This window comes from Phaseolus vulgaris, chromosome 9 (assembly GCF_000499845.2).
Source record: "Phaseolus vulgaris cultivar G19833 chromosome 9, P. vulgaris v2.0, whole genome shotgun sequence".
Taxonomy (NCBI): domain Eukaryota; kingdom Viridiplantae; phylum Streptophyta; class Magnoliopsida; order Fabales; family Fabaceae; genus Phaseolus; species Phaseolus vulgaris.
In genome coordinates, this window is record NC_023751.2 from 29860763 (window position 1) to 29869727 (window position 8965).

The 8965-nt window shown below is 27.3% G+C and overlaps 1 long non-coding RNA gene across 1 annotated transcript; it reads right to left on the bottom strand.

Annotated features, from left to right (window-relative positions):
• Positions 1 to 1130, bottom strand: LOC137821171 (uncharacterized). The gene is made up of 2 exons (XR_011082751.1): positions 937 to 1130; positions 1 to 611 (listed from the first exon to the last, which is right to left on the bottom strand). It is a non-coding gene; the product is annotated as an uncharacterized lncRNA (long non-coding RNA).
• Positions 1131 to 8965: the final 7835 nt, after the last annotated feature.

The window sequence follows — 8965 nt, forward strand, 5'->3', positions numbered from 1 at the left end:
TAAAAGAGACAGAAACAAAAGACTGACATTAAATTTGAAACGGTAATAAAACAAAACAGTGGCTGGATTTTGAAGGGTCTAGCACTGTACTATAAGGGACCCCCAAAATTAAAAGGTCACTTACCCCAAAACCTGCAGGATTGGGTGTTGCAATGCAGAACAAACCCAATGTTGAAACCAACAAGAACCCTCTTCTTTCCCAGCAAATTACCTTCCTTTCCATTCAAAACATGCACAATAATGAAAATGCTCAAAATTTACCAAAATCCACTCAAGAACCTCAGATCATAACAATAGAAACACTATTTTCTTTGGCATTGGTTCAACAACAAAAAGTAAAAGGTAACAACAGAAAACAAAATGATAAGAATGCTATATATATATCAGTAAGCTAACAGATTGAGCCGTGTAGCCAATATCACAATCGGCAGCATCAGAAATCAAAACTCAAAGAAGAATAAGAGTTTATGAGAAACAGTTTCTGCTACCACTATCATCCTTCACATCCATATCAGCTAAGAACACACATTTTCCTGACCAAGATTCTTCGATCCAGTAGACCCTGGCAGCAAAATCCTCACCATATTCAGTTGTCTCAGCTTCTTCTGTAGCTGTCACCACCACAATCATAATGGTATCATCAAATGAATAAACAAGGGACAAGGTAAAGAAAAAAACTATAACTTTATAGCAGCGTTTGAAGAGAAAAGTGAGAAGGGACCAAATAGTGGGTGGTGGTGCATATTTTGGCAGAAAATAAAAAGGAAAAGAAAACAAACACAAAAGGGTTGCATGAAGGCAAGAAATGTGTATGTTTGAAAAGGATGGTGTTGTTGAGAATGCATGTGAGTGCAATTTGGTCCAATAAACATCATATGACCCCATAAATATAATCGAAATTTAGAAGAAAACAAGGGAAATGAATGGTGGGCGCACAGTTTTAGACATGAGATAAATCTGCTTGCTTCTGCTTAACAACCACATTCCCTCATCTCAAAATCACTTCTTCACTTTACCCTTCCTTTTTCTTTTCTTTTTTTTTCTTTTTTTTTTCTTTTCTTTTCAGATGATGCTTGACACCGAAGACCAAATTAGCTACATTTGCGCAAGCAACCTCTGTCCCTCTTGTTCCCCTGCCTACCCTTATTCAACTACCACAATTCCAACCCTGCCCTTCTTTTAAAGTAGCCAACTTTTGACTTTCCTCCCCCCCTCCCTTATCTTCAAATATTCATAATTCTTTTAGGAATATATAACTATATACCTTGAATAAATTATTATCAATAAATAAATTAGTTGTTAATAATATAAAACCTAAAAACTTCACTATCTTACTTGATATTATCAATATAAAATTAATTAAAAAAAATTATGAAGGTTAAGGTGACACTGGTGATAACAAATAATATCAAATTTCATTATAAAAAATATGTTAAATGTGATATTCTTATATTGGAGCTTTTTTAAACTATTATTTTTATTTTTATCTATTATATAATAATTGTGAAATTATATTTTTTGTGAAATTGTAAAATCAATTCGCATATTTTACGCGGAACAGGTTAAATGTGGGGTGAGTCAGCCCCATTGTCATTTCTAGTATTTTCTCTCACATTTTTTTCTTTGAATCTACTCATTGACTCCTTTGCACTCCTTCTCATTCCCTATGTAAACCATATCACATCTTTACTAAGGCTTTGTTCGGTTCTAGGTGCGAAAAAGAGAAGATTTACTGTGCATGAGTAAAACACGAAAAACAAAAACGGTTATGTGCTTAAAACTTTCCTCGCGTTTTAAGAAGGAATTGCGACGAAAGTTGTTTAAGTTGCTTTATACGTTACGTTCGTTTTTATTTTAAACTAATTTATTATTTTTATTTAAAATAATATTATAATTCAAATATAAAAATATAATTAAAACTGTAAAAAATATTATTATAAAATAACATAATTAATTATATTATATATAATGAATTATAAATAATAATAAAATTATATAATAATTATATTAATTATAAACAATAAAGATAAAGATTATAATATTATTTAATTTATTTTAAATATAATGATAAATTTGTAAATTTATGATTTTATCAATTAAAAAAATATAATTTCAATCACACCTATCACATCACTCACAAACTTTCATAAACTTTCTCTACACTTTCTACTTTATTTACCTTAATCCAAACAACCTCACTTTCTTCACATTTTACCTTCAAATCATCTAAAATCCACTCCATAATCCAAACAAAGCATAGTGATCATTTTGTTGTTGTCTTGGTTTCCTATTAGGCTTAGTTTTAATGATCATTGTGTTGATGTCTTAGTTTTATGTTAAGCTTAGTTCTAATAATCATTTTATTATTGTCTTAGTTTTTTGTTAGGATTTGTTCTACTGATTGACTTGCGTTATTATCTTGTACACTAAAATCTCTCAAATTTGATATGTAAGAAAAATTTATAAAAATGATTGTCATACTATTGTACAAAATTGTTTGTATTATCTATTGAGTCAACTCTCTCATATTTGTTTATTTTGTGTTGATATCTTGTAATATTTGGAATATCAACTTGTTTCTCTCATGTTCCTTTTTCAATTAGGTGTGAGTTTTGATGTACTAAGCTAGTTAAGATGGTGAATTCAATTGTACTTAACTACTTTGATACTTTCCTTATAAGTAATTCTAAATTAATAACACATTATGAAACTCTCCCTTCTTGTGTATTAAAAGGTACATTGTGTATTAAAAGGTACATAATCATTTTAACCCCCTTTTGGAAAGGACTTTATTTTTTACATATATTTTTCTTGGTGTAAAGCTTCCTGTATTATATTCTCTTCTTCCCTAGAAAGTCTTTAGAAAAACATGTTTATACATTTTTTCCCACCTATCATAATAACAATTCCTTTCTCTACCAAATTTGATAACTCCAGCAATAACAACCTAGTTTACAACAAGATTTCAACCCCCCCTCCCCCCGACTTGATATCATGTTTCTTCATATGAATTGTATTTCTATGTAACATTGTGATCAACTCTCAAAAATTGACTTGGTATATATTGCAAATTAATTTGTAGAGAAAGAATATTAAAAACTAAACACAATAGATATGTGTCCTTTGATAATCAACCTAAGTTGTGCTATATATTGCAAAAAAATTATAGAAAACTTAGATGATTTAAATTCAAAATGAATTGAATATTAGGTGAAAATCAAGTGTTAATTGATACAAGTACATAAGTTTGTTTACAACTGGACTTATTTGAAGATATTGACACAATGTATGAAATACTTTTAAGAAAAATTGTTTGTGTGTATTTTACTTGACACTACATTCATAATGGTCAACATTCGAGCTTCAAATGAAAAAAAGGAAAAGAAAACATCAAGTTCTTCGAAAAATAACTCTTATACAAAGATAAATCCTCCTCATTGGTAGGGGGTTTTATGTACACTTTTTCAATAACATTGCATGTTTCAGCCATAATATGTTTTGCCATGACATCGAATGAAAAGTTGAAGGAGAAAAGAAAATCTTTAGCAGACTTTCGGGTGTTGTATTTGGAGGGATATGAAACAACTTTTTTTAGTATCCAAAAATACTTAGGGTCAATGATGAGGAAAACTTGTTATTTTTTTTCCGAGCCAAACTTAGTCTAACACCTCATTAATTTCTTAAGGATAGACCTTTGTTTTTTTCTTTTAGGAGGACTGGTTATGGTAATATATGCTAAAGGTATAGAGGTCACTGTCGTAGAAGCAACGAAAACAAGGGAGGAGCAATTTCCTTCATATAATTACCCACTAAAGAAAACAAGTTGATATGACTCTCAAACATTGATTCATCTCAATACCGATAACCTCCTTGCTTACAAGAAGGTTATCTCTATTGAAGGAATATGAAGAAAAATCCATGAGAAAAGAAGTGTACCTAGAAGCGAAAAAACAAAGGAAACAACAATGTGATAGAGGAAGGAGATTGTCAAAATACTCTTAACGCGAAAAGCACAAAAACTAAAAGTGAAACAAAATGAGTTTAATTAGAGTAAAATATGTCATGTTCAACGATAAAATCCTTCTAAATATCACTCAAATATCTTGTTTTAGGACAACATATTACACTAAACGAAACAATAATTGCCTAAATGTCTCAAGTTTGAAAACCCTTTATTAATGAACATTAAAAAACTAGTTTTATTTAAATAATTACAAACATAACTTGACCTCATTCAAATTATTTAAAAACTCAATCTCCCCTAAAAGAAGTCACAAAAAAATTCACTAATATCAAACAATCATATTAAGTGTATCAAATTTGTCCATCCAATCTTTTACCTACTTATGATAAATCTTCATATTCCAAACTCCCAAGCTTATACTAATCCGTTAATTACCTTTTAACTGACAAGTACAGGGTAATGGACTAAAATCTAAAAGTCAATATCCATGTATTCAATTGAAACATTTGAAATTAGATATATACTTAATTAGTTATATACACATCAATAATACATTATTTAATTATTCTTAATATTCTCTATGGAAGAATCTAACTAACTTGAATGCCAAAAAAATTCTATAGATGAACCTCTGTTAAAAAAACCTACAACTCAAAATTCTTCCCCAAATTATCCAGAAAACTCAAAATAGCTTGAAGGTTTTTCTCATCTACACCTCCGAAAGACACCACTTTAACTTTCCAATAACAAAATACATTCATTTCTCTCTTTCTCTCTTTGTACACACAACAACGAATTTGTTCCAATTCATCAGCCACAAAAAAAAAAAGCTGTTTCTTGGCCTTGAAGATAAGGAGAAGTGATTGATAACTTTTGTTTGTTTTTTCTTCCGTTTAACACAGCTGCCACATTTCTTATATATAGCTATCTTTTGGGGGTTCCATACTTGCAAACTTCTTTTAATTTGGTCAATTTTGGAACACTGAAGGACAGCATGTTTTTGTATGAAAATATCAATTTTCTCTTCCCCCACATCTAATTGGGATTGTTGTCATGCTTTAATTTTTATCTCTTTCATATAAAATCTCAATTTGAATAATCTGAGATTCCTGTTTTCAACTTTATGTTGGTTTGGGCACTGTCGGGTACATCTTTTCTCTCTGCCTCCTGTTTTCTTCTCCCAAAGTGAATTTCATTTTCTTTATCTCATATCTGACTTTTCCTCAGACATTCTGTCACTTGTCGTGACAGTTTTTAGCAAAGCCTTTCATTTTAACTCAATATTTATAAGAATATTGCAAATTTGGTATGAAAATTTTATTTCCAACACACCTTTTAATATCCATGAGATTCTTTAAATCGTCTTTAATCTATATAACAAATGATCCAATAAACAATTTGGATGGAAAAAACACGCGCGGAAGCAACACATAATCATGAATTAACTGAAAAAAAAAATAAACTGAATATGATTTAACGTGGTTCAGTCACCAATCTTTAACCTACGTGAGGTATTAATTAGGTTTTCATTTTGTTTGTTACACACTAATGACAAATACAATAATCTCTTTAAATAAATATTATAAAAGAAATACAATGATTAAATTTACTCATTAGACATGGTGTCTAGTCAATCTAACACAATCCAATTAATCTTTGTTTCATACCAACATTAATATGATATTAAAGACTGAACTTTATCGGATTTATGTGTAATAGTGTCAAAAAAGATAAATTGGAAATTTTGAGCATACTCCGAAAGATAATTGTTGGAGAGAAAAGTTGAAATAATTATTAGAGTGATTAGAGGTGCATCAACTACCCAAAAAGGAAATTCTGGTTGCATGTTACAGAGCCGCATAACCTTTTTTGTTCTGTTTCCATGGAAACGTAAAATCCCTGCTCCTTTTCGTCATTTCCTAGTTCTTTTACTTTATAAATGAAAATGACTTGATCTACCCTGTTCATTATTGCCGGTGCCAAAAGCTTTTTACTTTTCAAATAAGGTTTCAGTCCTCACTTCTATTTTGAATACATAATACATTTCTTGTTAAAGAATTACATTAGTCACCTAATCAATTATTAATTTTAGGTTTAAGTTTAAGTCTTTCGAAAAAATTATTTGTATTTTATATCTACAATTATATTAACTCTTTTATTAATTCTTGAAATATTTTAAAGTTTATTTTTTTTATTTCTCATTTATTGTCAATACTGATAATAGAAAGAATTCGATGCGTATAATTTTTTAACTTGCCTCGGATATATTTTAACTTAAACACATAGGCACTAGAATGGGTGTGTGACGTAAAAAATGGGAGAAATATTCTTTGTTGGAAACTTGCTTTGTTGAAGGTTGTTGGGTGTTTTCTTGTAGGGGTTTGGTTTGATTAAGAATATTGAATGAATAAGGTACAAATCGCTTTGATTAAGCTCTTGGATGACATCTTGAAGGAAGGATATGAGATAAGGTTGGAGGTGGATAGAACATTATCAATATTGTATCGATCGGATCGAACGATTTGTAATACTTGGTATCAAAGGTCGTTCTACCGGTTTAGAATAAAAACATTAAGGTAAAAAGAAATATTGACAAATTAAATATTTTATTTTTATGATTATACACATTAAATATGGTTCATCAATAATATAGTCCATGACAAACTCTATAAATAAACACATCAAACAAGATAAAGGTACTCAATTAATACAATACTCATCACACATCGATTAGGGTGTCTTAGAAATATTCTTCAAACTTGGTAAAATATGTTGCTGCGAACAGGAGAAAGGTGTTTGGGATGAAAAGTTGTGATTCTATTCATGGGATGGTTACTCCTATAGCATTTTGTTCATTACCAACTCATGTTATAAATCTTATCATCAAGATACATCATTTTTTAAAAAGATTTGTGTTTTACAACATTGAAGTAAGACGACCTTACTAGGATTGAACAAAACATTTCAATCATTCTCTATAAGTTTGAGAGAATATTTTCTCATAATTCTTTGATTATATTGGAACATCTACCTATTCATCTTTCATATGAAGCAAGACTTTGTGACTTGTCCAGTATATATGGATGTATTCATTTGAAAGGTAATATCATTATCAATTAGTCTTCAATTTTGTAATTTATAATCATCAATCATAATATAGTTGTTTCATTTTATTGATTCATGGAATATTTTAAACAATCAGTAAATAATAAGGTTTGGATTAAAGATAATTTGTATATTATATTTGCATCACGATACAACTCACTTTTGTTTCAATTATTTCAACTTTATGTTAATACCACAAAATACTAAAAATGAAATGAAAATTAAAAATTTCTCAGTATTTGACCAACCTAGACATCATTAGATAATTGACTCGTGGATTAACCAATCAAGAGTTGACTCATGTTAATGTGTTGATCAACTACAATAAAATTAAAATTGTACTTGGAATAAGTCTCTCACAATATTTTTTTTCTTAATTATTTTATTGAACTTGTTATGTTGTTGTTGACTAAATGAATGATACCTATAAACAACTACATACATTCTCACAATCCGATGAAATTTATGAATCAAATGATTCAATCATTCTTTAAACTATTTTTCATGACTTATTTAACCATTTTTTCATATGCTGACATATCTAAGTTCATAAAAAGTTTTAAAATATGAGAAACTAACACCTCAAAGATTTATTATTAGTCTTTTAAGGTGTGTAAATGAATAATATTCATTTTTATAAATAAGTATAAATTCCGCACTCATACCTAAAGTGAGAACAAGAGAATGATAAATAGTAATGTTTTTTTTACTTCCTAATATACCCTTTAGTATATATACAAATATTTTATTTTTTCTATTTTATCTTTTCATTTTTTCCAAGTGATTTTCAAAATTGATTCCATATGTTACATTTGTTTATTGTAACTTTGAGGCTTTCTACCCTTTGCCATCGCATTTGTCTTCTCCCTAGCTCATTACATCAAATTCTTTTGATCTAAACTTCAAATCTTTTAATGATATTTCATATTTAAATACAACAATGTGTAGATAAATAAATTATATAAATAAATATACGTTAACAATATATTATATTGTAAACTACATACGAATTAATATGTAAAATAATAAAAAAATATTATAATAATTAAATTTGAACTCAATAAAATAAGAAGGCATAATAAAAGTACGAATAAATAAACATATATAAGCAAATGTGTTTCAATAATATTTAATTAATAATAATAATAATAATAATAATAATAATGTTGTAGTTGTTTTGTTGTATAATACTTATAACATATTTTAATACATAATCATAATTTTACTTTTTAATATATAAAAATATTTATTTAATAATTAAAAAACGTGTCCTTACTTTAAAGTAATTAAATAATTTTTTATCTAATATAATCATTACATACATTTTTTTTTAAATATTATTCTTATAAAATTATGTTTAATGAGTTTTAATATTATTTCACAAAATTATATATATTTTAAAGTATTATTTTAATTCAATAAGAATGTAAATACATGTGTGAAACATAGAATATATTTTCATAACTTTTCTCTTATGCATTTTTTAAAAGGTTTATATTTAAAGTTATGGTCATTATTTTTACTGTTTATATAAATAATAAATAAATATTGTTACTAATAATAATTTAACTGTTTTATAGTTAATTATAAATATTCAACTCTTATTTTATTTAGTAGTATGTCTATTTTTTTAAAAAAAGAAAAACACATAATTTTTTTATAGTTTAATAAATTATATTTTTATAGACAAAAACAATAGGTACTTATATAATACTTTATTATATCTTTTATATAGTAATAATTAATTTTCATAACAATAATTATCATTATTATATAATTTTATTAAAATTATATTTATTATCATAAAAATGTCAACATATAATGGAACATAGTATATATTTCCAAAAATAACAATAATAATAAATTATTTTAAAAGCTATTACTATTTTCTCACTG